General features: G+C 41.5%; 1 pseudogene across 1 annotated transcript in view; it reads right to left on the bottom strand.

The window, feature by feature from the left end:
• LOC309821810 (putative E3 ubiquitin-protein ligase HERC6) overlaps window positions 1-1,951 on the bottom strand; it is a 31,965-nt pseudogene extending 30,014 nt beyond the window's left edge. The window contains exon 1 of the transcript XR_014298557.1: window positions 1,920-1,951. The product of XR_014298557.1 is annotated as a putative E3 ubiquitin-protein ligase HERC6 (transcript). The remainder of the gene's footprint in view (window positions 1-1,919) is intronic.
• Window positions 1,952-12,926: the final 10,975 nt, after the last annotated feature.

Genomic DNA, 12,926 nt, shown 5'->3' with positions numbered 1-12,926 from the left:
TCAAACCTGGGCCCCCAGCAGTGAAAGCGCAGAGGCCTAACCCCTGGACCGCCAGGAAATTCCCAGTTTCTACTTTGTCAGACAGAGCCACCTCTCAGTCACTTACTTCATGCTCTGCACTTCCTCTTGCCACTGCCATCCATTTTTCTGTCGGCGACTGGTTAATTCCGCTTATTTCTGGCAGGGTTTTCCTGGAAACGCTGGTGGAACTAGTATCCTTCTGGGAAGAAAGAAAAGAATGATCAGGAAAATACACACACACACTAAGTAGTGAGTAAAACACAGGTGGGAGATGGGCCCCCATCCTCTCAGACAGTGGGGTTTTGTGGGAGGAGCCAGAGCATCAGACTGGCCTGGCTCTTCCATTTTCTAGCCTTGGCCACTTTGCTTGGTCCAAGCCTTAGCTTTGTTATTTAAAAAATGAGATAACACAAAAGAACTGAAGACAGGGACTCAAACAGATACTGTATGTCAATATTCATTGCAGCATTATCCACAATAGCCAAAAAGATGGGAACAACCCACGTCCAGCAACAGCATCAACAGATGAATATGGTACATCCATACAATGGAACATTACTCGGCCATGAAAAGGAAGGAAGTTCTGACACATGCTGCAACATGGATGAACTGTGAAAACGCTATGCGGAGTGAAATAAGCCTGATACAAAAGGACAAATATTGTACAATTCCACTTATATGAAACAGGCTAATTCATAGACAGAAAGGGTATTAGAGGTTACCTGGGGTTACAGGTAGTGGGGAATGGGGAGTTATTATTTAATGGTTCAAAGTTTCTGCTTGGGGAGAAAAAAGAGTTTCTGCTTGGGGTAATGAAAACAGTTTTAGAGGTAGATAGCGGTGAAGGTTTTACCACAATTAAAAAATGAGATTAAAAGATATTAGGTATACAAAGCCTTTGGATTATAGTAAGTACTCAGTAAATACTAGTTTCTTTCTGCCCTTTAATCATCCACAGGTTTTTGCTTTTATATCAGTGGTTTTCAAACTGATAACAGAATCACCTAGTGGTCTTGTTAAAGCCTAGACTGCTGGGCCCATCTCCACAGTTTTCGATTCAACAGGTCAGGCGTGGAGCTCAAGAATCTGCATCTAGCAAATTCCCAGGTGATGCTGAGGCTGCCGATCTGGGGACCACATTTTTGAGAACCATCGTTCTACATAATATTTGAAACCAAATGGCTCAACCAGAGGTGTCAGAAATCACTGTCTGGAGAGAAAAACCTGTCTTTAATATATTTTTCCAAGGACGTTAGCGCTCTGCTCTGTAATGTACCTCTGCTTCCACTAACTTATAGTAAATCAGGGACTTCTGCATCACTTTTGTTTAATGCTTAGCTAAAGACCTTTTGAAAAAGATGTATTACCGTGACTCCCAAAGTTCCCTCCACTGTCTTGATCTGAGTCCTGGGTGTTCCCTGGAGTTCAACCATGAGGAAGCTTTTTTCCCTCCACCATCCCAGGGACCTTAGGACGATGAGGCGCTCCCTACTGGCATTTACAGACCATTGCTTCTACTTTCTTCTTCAAAATCCCGGCTCCTCTGAAGCACATGACAACAGACTGTATCACCTGCCAAAGTCCTAGTCACGACCCTTCAATCACTGGGAACTTTAGCGCCTTGCTGCCTGTCTTCCTCAGCACATCCACGCCTGTCATCATTCTTCCTGTCCTTCTTGGCAACTTCGTCCTTCATGAACCCAGTTTATTGCCCCTCTTGATCTCTCAGTTCTTTATCTTGTCTCCACTCTCTTCCTTTGCTCCACTGCAGCCACCCAGGCCCTGGGTCGGGGCTTCTAAACTGCTCCGCCTGGCATTTTGCGTCCGATAATTCTCTGTTGTGAGCGGCTGTCTTGTGCATTGCAGGATGTTTAGCAGCAGCCCTGGCCTCTACCCACCTGATGCCAGTAGCAGCCACCCCGACATACATGCTCCTCCCTCAGGACAACCTCAGCTGAGCACAGACATTGCCAGGTGTTTCCAGGGGCGCAAAACCACTCCTAGTTGAAAACTATTGCCCTAGATAAAGGTGATATTCTGTACTTTATAATCACCAGTCATTGTTCCAGGGACTTCCCTGGTGGTGCAGTGGTTAAGAATCCGCCTGCCAATGCAGGGGACACGGGTTCGAACCCTGGTCCAGGAAGATCCCCCATGCCGCAGAGCGACTAAGCCCGTGTAACACAACTACTGAGCCTGCGCTCTAGAGCTCGTGCTCCGCAACAAGAGAAGCCACCGCAGTGAGAACCCTGTAGAGAAAGCCCACATGCAGCAACAAAGACCCAACACAGCCAAACAAACAGACAAAAATTGTTCCACCTTCTAAATTTCCATTAGAAACATTCTCCTCTCTGATCATCATACACCATCCTTCTAATTCACTGACTTCAGAGTGGAACTCCCAGGCTAACATTCTTTGATGCTGGAATGAGTTAAGACTTGGGGGCTGTTGGGATGAAATGAATGTATTATGCATTGCAAGAAGGACATGAATTTGAGGGGGGCAGTGGCAGAACGTTATGGACTGAGTGTTTTCCCCCCAAATTCATATATTGGAATCCTAACCCCCAATGTGATGGTATTAGGAGGTAGGGCCTTTGGAAAGTGATTGGGTCATGAGGGTGGAGCCCTCAGGAATGGAACTAGTGCCCTTTATAACAGACCCCAGAGAGCTCTTTCACCCCTGTTCCTTCTGCCACATGAGGATACAGTGAGAAGACAGCCATCTGTAAACCAGGAAGCAGGCCCTTGCCAGACATCAAATCTGCCATCATCTTTTTTTTTTTTTTTTTTTGGCCACACTGTGCAGCTTGCGGGATCTTAGTTCCCAGACCAGACCAGGGATAGAGCCCCGGGCTACAGCAGTAAAAGTGTCAAGTCCTAACCACTGGACCACCAGGGAATTCCCAAATGTTCTGTCAGCTTAATCCCAGACTTCCCAGCCTCCAAAACTGTGAGAAATAAACTTCTGTTTATAAACCACTCAATCTATGGTATTTTGTTATAGCAGCCCGAAGAGACGAAGACACTTTAGAGTGGAATCCACTCCAACATTCTTTGAGGCCACTGGGCTCTCCAATCCATCAACCCTATTGTTTGTTCATTATCTATCCTACCCAGCTTAGGTTCTATGGTCAGCAGCGTAATCAGTCCTTTGCAAATACCTCCAAGTCTTCTGTCCCTTTCCTATTGTACTTACCTAGCAAAAGTCCACCTGTAGTTAACCTCCAATCTGAATTACTCCAAAGGAATCCAAGCAGCTTAACATCAATGGAGAAAAACAAACAACTGTGCCGACTGATTTCACCTTATGCCCCACGACCACAGATTTCAAATGGTTACTCTATACTGTCTCGTAATCTCCCACGATGTTCACTGTCTCACTCTGAGTCACTATTGCACACTTTCCGTTTATTCCTAAACCTGTAGCAATCTTCCTCTGCTTCACTAAGTTTCAAATAAGGACCGTGCCTTGTGCATCACTGAGAAAACTGAAACAATCAGGGAAGAACTAATCACCTTCCCACAAGCAACCTACCCTCACCTCCACTGTTCCTCATCTGAACAGAATAAAAATTTCTGCCCAAAGCCCTACGTGCCACACTGGACCCTTGGCCCTGCTTCCTGGCTCCTATTCTGGGACAGTATTACCTCTACAATTATTCCCTCTTTCTCGTGCATCATCACTTTCTCCTCCTGAACGGGATCATTCTCATTGGCATACAAACATACCTTAATATCACCCATCCAAACAACAACAGAACTTCTCTAAGTGGGAAACACAAGAGAAGAGAAGGACCTACAAAAACAAACCCAAAACAATTAAGAAAATTGTACTAGGAACATACATATCGATAATTACCTTAAACGTGAATGGATTAAATGCTCCAACCAAAAGACACAGGCTTGCTGAATGGATACAAAAACAAGACCCATATATATGCTGTCTACAAGAGACCTACTGCAGACCTAGGGACACATACAGGCTGAAAGTGAGGGGATGGAAAAAGATATTCCATGCAAATGGAAATCAAAAGAAAGCTGGAGTAGCAATACTCATATCAGACAAAATAGACTTTAAAATAAAGAATGCTACAAGAGACAAGGAAGTACACTACATAATCATCAAGGGATCAATCCAAGAAGAAGATATAACAATTATAAATATATATGCACGCAACATAGGAGCACCTCAATATATAAGGCAACTGCTAACAGCTATAAAAGAGGAAATAGACAGTAACACAATAATAGTGGAAGACTTTAACACCTCACTTATGCCAATGGACAGATCATCGAAAATGAAAATAAATAAGGAAACAGAAGCTTTAAATGACACAATAGACCAGATAGATTTAATTGATATTTATGGGACATTCCACCCAAAAACAACAGATTACACATTCTTCTCAAGTGCGCACAGAAATTCTCCAGGATAGATCACAACTTGGGTCACAAATCAAGCCTCAGTAACTTTAAGAAAATTAAAATCATATCAAACATCTTTTCTGACCCCAACGCTAAGAGATTAGAAATGAATTACAGGGAAAAAAACGTAAAAAACACAAACACGTGGAGGCTAAACAATACGTTACTAAATAACCAAGAGATCACTGAAGAAATCAAAGAGGAAATCAAAAAATACCTAGAGACAAACGACAATGAAACACAATGATCCACAACCTATGGGATGAAGCAAAAGCAGTTCTAAGAGGGAAGTTTATAGCTATACAAGTCTACCTAAAGAAACAAGAAACATCTCAAATAAACAATCTAACCTTACACCTAAAGGAACTAGAGAAAGAAGAACAAACAAAACCCAAAGTTAGCAGAAGGAAAGAAATCATAAAGATCAGAGCAGAAATAAATGAAATAGCAACAAAGAAAACAATAGCAAAGATCAATAAAACTAAAAGCTGGTTCTTTGAGAAGATAAAAAAATGTATAAACCATCAGCCAGACTCATCAAGAAAAAGAGGGAGAGGACTCAAATTAATAAAATTAGAAATAAAAAAGGAGAGGTTACAACAGACACTGCTGAAATACAAAGCATCCTAAGAGACTAGTACAAGGAACTCTATGCCAATAAAATGGACAACATGGAAGAAATGGACAAATTCTTAGAAAGGTATAGCCTTCCAAGACTGAACCAGGAAGAAACAGAAAATATGAACAGACCAATCACAAGTAATGAAATTGAAACTGTGATTAAAAATCTTCCAACAAACAAAAGTCCAGGACCAGGTGGCTTGACAGGTGAATTCTATCAAACATTTAGAGAAGAGCTAACACGCATCCTTCTCAAACTCTTCCAAAAAACTGCGGAGGAAGGAACACTCTCAAACTCATTCTCTGAGGCCACCATCACCCTGATACCAAAACCAGACAAAGATACTACAAAAAAAGAAAGTTACAGAAAAAAATCACTGATGAATATAGATGCAAAAATCCTCAACAAAATACTAGCAAACAGAATCCAACAACACATTAAAAGGATCATACACCATGATCAAGTGGGATTTATCCCAGGGATGGATGTATTCTTCAGTATATGCAAATCAATCAATGTGATACACCATATTAACAAATTGAAGAAAAAAACCATATGATCATCTCAATAGATGCAGAAAAGGCTTTTGACAAAATTCAAGACCGATTTATGATAAAAACTCTTCAGAACGTGGGCATAGATGGAACCTACCTCAACATAATAAAGGCCATATATGACAAACCCACAGCAAACATCATTCTCAATGGTGAAAAGCTGAAAGCATTTCCTCTAAGATCAGGAACAAGACAAGGATGTCCACTCTTGCCACTATTATTCAACATAGTTTTGGAAGTCCTAGCCATGACAATCAGAGAAGAAAAAGAAATAAAAGGAATCCAAATCGGAAAAGAAGAAGTAAAACTGTAACTGTTTGCAGATGACATGACACTATACATAGAAAATCCTAAAGATGCCACCAGAAAACTACTAGAGCTAATCAATGAATTTGGTAAAGCTGCAGGATACAAAATAACGTACAGAAATCTCTTGCATTCCTATACACTAATGATGAGAAATCTGAAAGAGAAATTAAGGAAACACTCCCATTTACCATTGCAACAAAAAGAATAAAATACCTAGGAATAAACCTACCTAGGGAGACAAAAGACCTGTATGCAGAAAACTATAAGACACTGATGAAAGAAATTAAAGATGATACAAACAGATGGACAGATATACCATGTTCTTGGATTGGAAGAATCAACGTTGTGAAAATGACTACTACCCAAAGCAATCTACAGATTCAATGCAATCCCTATCAAACTACCAATGGCATTTTTCACAGAAGTAGAAAAAAAATTTCACAATTTGTATGGAAACACAAAAGACCCTGAATATCCAAAGCAGTCCTGAGAAAGGAAAATGGAGCTGGAGGAATCAGGCTCCCTGACTTCAGACTATACTACAAAGCTACAGTAATCAAGACAGTATGGTACTGGCACAAAAACAGAAATATAGATCAATGGAACAGGATAGAAAGTCCAGAGATAAATCCACACACATATGGTCACCTTATCTTTGATAAAGGAGGCAAGAATATACAGTGGAGAAAAGACAGCCTCTTCGAAAAGTGGTGCTGGGAAAACGGGACAGGTACATGTAAAAGTATGAAATTAGAACACTCCCTAACACCATACAGAAAAATAAACTCAAAATGGATTAAAGACCTAATTGTAAGGCCAGACACTATAAAACTCTTAGAGGAAAACATAGGTAGAACACTCTATGACATAAATCACAGCAAGATCCTTTTTGACCCACCTCCTAGAGAAATGGAAATAAAAATAAACAAATGGGACCTAATGAAACTTCAAAGCTTTTGCACAGCAAAGGAAACCATAAACAAGACCAAAAGACAACCCTCAGAATGGGAGAAAATATTTGCAAATGAAGCAACTGCCAAAGCAGTCTTGAGGGAAAAAACGGAGCTGGAGGAATCAGACTCCCTGACTTCAGACTATACTACAAAGCTACAGTAATCAAGACAATATGGTACTGGCACAAAAACAGAAACATAGCTCAATGGAACAAGATAGAAAGCCCAGAGATAAACCCACGCACCTATGGTCAACTAATCTATGACAAAGGAGGCAAGGATATACAATGGAGAAAGGACAGTCTCTTCAATAAGTGTGCTGGACAGCTACATGTAAAAGAATGAAATTAGAACACTCCCTAACACCATACACAAAAATAAACTCAAAATGGATTAGAGACCTAAATGTATGACCGGACACTATAAAACTCTTATAGAGGAAACCATACATAGGAAGAACACTCTGTGACATAAATCACCACAAGATCTTTTTTGATCCACCTCCTAGAGTAATGGAAATAAAAACAAAAATAAACAAATGGGACCTAATGAAACTTAAAAGCTTTTGCACAGCAAAGGAAACCATAAACAAGACGAAAAGACAACCCTCAGAATGGGAGAAAATATTTGCAAATAAATCAACAGACAAGAGATTAATCCAAAATATATAAACAGCTCATGCAGCTCAATATTAAAAAAACAAACAACTCAATCCAAAAATGGGCAGAAGACCTAATAGACATTTCTCCAAAGAAGACATACAGATGGCCAAGAAGCACATGAAAAGCTGCTCAACATCACTAATTATTAGAGAAATGCAAGTCAAAACTACAATGCGGTATCACCTAACACCAGTTAGAATGGGCACCATCAGAAAATGTACAAACAACAAATGCTGGAGAGGGTGTGGAGAAAAGGGAACCCTCTTGCACTGTTGGTGGGAATGTAAATTGATCCAGCCACTATGGAGAACAGTATGGAGGTTCCTTAAAAAACTAAAAATAGAATTACCATATGATCCAGTAATCCCACTACTGGGCATATACCCAGAGAAAACCATAATTCAAAAAGACACACACCCCAATGTTCACTGCAGCACTATTTACAATAGCCAAGTCACAGAAGCAACCTAAATGCCCATCGACAGATGAATGGATAAAGAAGATGTGGTACATATATACAATGGAATATTACTCAGCCATAAAAAGGAACATAATTCGGTCATTTGTTGAGACGTGGATGAATCTAGAGACTGTCATACAGAGTGAAGTAAGTCAGAAAGAGAAAAACAAATATCATATATTAACGCATATATGTGGAACCTAGAAAAATGGTACAGATGAACCGGTTTGCAGGGCAGAAATAGAGACACAGATGTAGAGAAAACGTATGGACACCAAGGGACAAAAGCGGCAGGGGATGGGAGTGGCGGTGTGATGAATTGGGAAACTGGGATTGACATGTATACACTGATGTGTATAAAATGGATGACTAATAAGAACCTGCTGTATAAAAAAAGAATTAAGAGAGATATTAAAAAAAAAAGAATGCAAAGAAGCTTTAGGAAAAGCTTTACCAGTTTGGTTGGTGCACATTTTCCTTTTTATGTTTGCAAAAGCCTGATGCATGATAAACATATATGATCAATTAAGTCTAAAAAAAAAAATACAAATAGGGTTTCCCTGGTGGCACAGTGGTTGAGAGTCCGCCTGCCGATGCAGGGGACATGGGTTCATGCCCCGGTCCGGGAGGATCCCACATGCCGCGGAGCGACTGGGCCCGTGAGCCATGGCCGCTGAGCCTGCGCGTCCGGAGCCTGTGCTCCGCAACGGGAGAGGCCACAGCGGTGAGAGGCCTGCGTACCGCAAAAAAGGAAAAAAAAAAAAAAAAGTCAAGTTCTTCTGATGCTATTCAGAGAAATGCCAACACATGTCAGATTTCTGTAAGTTATTACATCTAAGTTTTCTTTTTAACTTTAAATGCATTAAAATGAACCCCAGTGCATTAAACTCAACAGGTATCATTCTTTTTTTTTAAATATCTTTATTGGAGTATAATTGCTTTACAGTGGTGTGTTAGTTTCTGCCTTATAAAAAAGTGAATCAGCTATACATATACATATATCCTCTCCTCTCTCTTGTGTCTCCTTCCCATCCTCTCTATCCCACCCCTCTACGTGGTCGCAAAGCACCGAGCTGATCTACCTGTGCTATGCGGCTGCTTCCCACTAGCTATCTATTTTACGTTTGGTAGTATATATTACTCCATGCCACTCTCTCACTTCGTCCCAGCTTACCCTTCCCCCTCCCCGGTCCTCAAGTCCATTCTCTACATCTGCGTCTTTATTCCCGTCTTGTCCCTAGGTTCTTCAGAACCTTTTTTTTTTTTTTTCCAGATTCCACATATATATGTGTGTTAACATACGGTATTTGTTTTTCTCTTTCTGACTTACTTCACTCTGTATGACAGACTCGAGGAACAGGTATCATTCTTATTCAAAAAATTACTTCCTGATGACACATAGGAGATCCAGGAAGACGTTTTTTACCTTCTGATAATGCCAGGGAGTGGTAGCATCCACGGGAGACTTGTATAATTTTCATACCAGTCAGAGTTTCTATCTTCCTATAATAAAAATGATACAAAATCTATTAATCCTTCTTCAGATTGGGTCACCAAGTGGACTACAGATATTTTAACTTATTTTCTTGTATTTCTGTACTATTGGGTTGGCCAAAAAGTTCGTTCGGGGGTTTCCATAACATCTTATGGAAAAACCCGAACGAACTTTTTATTCCAAAGCCTTCAAGCTATTTTAACATGTCATCAACATGTACAAAGGTGCAGGGCAGAATCCAGAACAATATATAATTCAGAAGTGAATTGGGCTTTTCACACATTGTGTAATGTACTAACTTTTATGCTATACTTATCAACCTAAAAGAAAACTAAATTTCTTCACACACATATAGTCCAGGGCTTTAGAATTTATAGAGCACTGTCACCTACAACACCTATCTCACCCTGTGAGATAAAGATACCACTAGGTTGATTCCTATTAAATTGCCACTTTTGTGGATCAAAAACATAACTATCGGCAATTTCACACGGCTCAACCTAGGAAAACTCAAAGAGGTGAACTGGTATCAGTTGTAGAACAGACTCAAACCTTGGGCTTTTCATTCCAAGTTCAGTGCTCATTCCCCCAAGCCACAGCAATCTCTCTCTTTTTTTTTGTTTTTTTTTTTGCGGTACGCGGGCCTCTCACTGTTGTGGCCTCTCCCGTTGCGGAGCACAGGCTCCGGACGCGCAGGCCCAGCAGCCATGGCTCACGGGCCCAGCCGCTCCGCGGCATGTGGGATCCTTCCGGACCGGGGCACGAACCTGTGTCCCCTGCATCGGCAGGCGGACTCCCAACCACTGCGCCACCAGGGAAGCCCCTACAGCAATCTCTTATACAATTTAATGAGCAGAGAAAGTAACAAAGGTAACTTCCTAGCATTAAAAAACATGCTTTTGAAAATTTCCAATGCACGTAATTCATGCACACACAGTTCAGACTGCTTGTCATATCATTTGGCCTAGGAAGCTGTGTGTGAGGATGTGATTTTTTACCCCGATTTTACTAAGGAAAATATTAGGATCCAGTGGCTTATGACAAGCCAAAAGGTTATGTTGGGAGGAAAACCTTTCCTCTTCCAACTTGTGTCCCGTGATTGGGGACCTGCAAATTAACTGAGTATATACAGATTAACAGGAGAAAAGGCAAAGTTTATCTACATGTACAGACAGGAGCTCCCGTAATGGAAAATTTGTACGATAGCCTGAGTAGAGGTGTACATATATTAACTTAGCAAAAGGGATTTATTTAGGGCTTCAGTGGGAGAGGATGGAAGGTTCAATTGGGTTTTTGATGCTGATCGGGCGCTTTGTCTTTACAACAGCTGAATTCATAGGAAACTCCCTCAAAGGACGGTTAATGGCAGCTGTATTTACAACAGGTAAAACTAAATCTTACCTGTTTTAGTCAGGTAAGATGTCTCTCTGTGAACTTTCTGTAGCTCAAAGATTTTCGCTTTAAAATAATCTTTACACCAACTCTGGAGGTCCAAGTGGGTCCCACAGTTATTTCCAGTACCTAAGATTAAAATCACAGGGTCACAGGTTCTCACTTCATGCTGCCCTGCTCTTTCATAGACTCTAATTAAATAACAGCTGGTGTTATACCTTGTCTTCCCCCCTCCTTCCCTCACTACACTGTAACCTGTGAGGTTAGGGACTGTGTTTGTTATAGTCATCTTTGGACCCTGGCATCTTGCATGGTGCCTGTCCCATGAAACTCAAAAATACTGAATGAATAAATGAATGAATTAAAATACGTACTTAGGCATAAAATTTATTTCCTTTAATTCTCCAATTCCCAGCTGTCCTTCAGAACCAGATCCCCACGCGAAGACCCTTCCTTTGTGACAGCCAGCCAGGGAATGCTCCTTTCCACAGCTCACCGGACCAACGTGTGGAGTCTCCAATGCCGGAATTCGTTCTTTAGGAACAAAATCAAAACCAAACCTCCCATAAGATTGTTCATATAATACCAAGTTTAACAAAGTACTTTTCTTCAAAAGGAAGGGTCACTGGGATTTCCCATCTCTTCCAATGGCTTTTCAATCAAGGCCTAAGGTCCACCTTAAAGGTGTGAAGGAAACAGGCTCAGTGTGTGGCACTGTCCTTATGGGAATACGGCTGCTATTTAAAAGGGTGGGCACGTGGAGGAGGGAACCTGTAAGGACTTGCTGCCCTAACATTTCTCTATGAGGGTGGAGTCAAAACCCAGCCAGATAAAGGAGAGAAGATGGGATCACCCCTCCTCCATTCCTCTGACTTTCCAGCCCTGAAGAGTGAGAACAGTGCATCCTTTGCTAAGGGCAGGGAGCCTGCCTGAGTGTGAGAGGCAGATGCCAGAGGCACTCACAGTGAAGAGTGCAGTAGCATGCCTCCCAATGGGCCAGATGTGCCCACAGATGAAAACCTGAACACGTTTCCCTACAAGACAATCCAAGCTGTTCTCCCAAAGCGTTTGTCTCTGAATTATCGGAGGTTTGAAGTTAAGCACATCATTACCGGTAACGTTTTTCTTAACACTTCAGTTTTCTTTTTTAATCTTGTGATCTTATCCTTTTCAATGATTTACTTTGCAAACTATGCAACGATAAAAAAATTCCCAAAGATTCATATACTCATGGAGGTGGAAACTGGTACCTTCTTCCTGGAGAAGAATTTGGCTTTAAGTGTCACGTTGTCCCTAATTTCCACCTGAAGGGGATCAGAATATGCCACCCCAAAATACGCCACTTTGGCCTAAGGATGACTTTGAGATGAAGGCAACTGAGAATCAACAGATGCAGAAAGAGTTCTCTGCCTTCCCCTTATCAACTTAAAAGCATGAATTTGTGAAGTTGGCATGAATTTCTCCTGTGAAGGTGCACCCCCCTTCCATACCAGGAAGAAAAGAATGCCTCTTATCACCAGAGCTGGCACTGAGATGAGTCTGCATAAACAGCCCTTAGTAAAGTAACACTTATCTTCCATTAGTTTCCCTCATATACTTCTTTTTTTTTTTTTAAGATGTTCATTACTTTTATCTTTTTTTTTTAAGTTGTTTTATTTTTGGCTGCGTTGGGTCTTCATTGCTGCACACGGGCTTTCTCTAGTTGCGGCGAGCAGGGGCTACTCTTCGTTGCAGTGCGCGGGCTTCTCATTGCCGTGCCTTCTCTTGCTGCGGAGCATGGGCTCTAGGTGCGTGGGCTCAGTAGTTGTGGCGCACGGGCTTAGCTGCTCCGCGGCATGTGGGATCTTCCCGGACCAGGACTCGAACCCGTGTCCCCTGCACTGGCAGGTGGACTCTCAACCACTGTGCCACCAGGGAAACCCCTCCCTAATATATTTCAAAGACACTTCTCCACAATTGATCATCCCTCAAAACCCAAACCCCCTGTTCTTTGTTAAATGGCATATAAGCTCCTAAGACTAACCACTTCT

The sequence above is a fragment of the Grampus griseus genome (genome assembly GCF_964374135.1).
Source record: "Grampus griseus genome assembly, chromosome: 4".
In the NCBI taxonomy this organism is placed as follows: domain Eukaryota; kingdom Metazoa; phylum Chordata; class Mammalia; order Artiodactyla; family Delphinidae; genus Grampus; species Grampus griseus.
The sequence above is the reverse complement of the archived record's forward strand: the minus strand, read 5'-3'. Positions and strand labels throughout refer to the sequence as shown.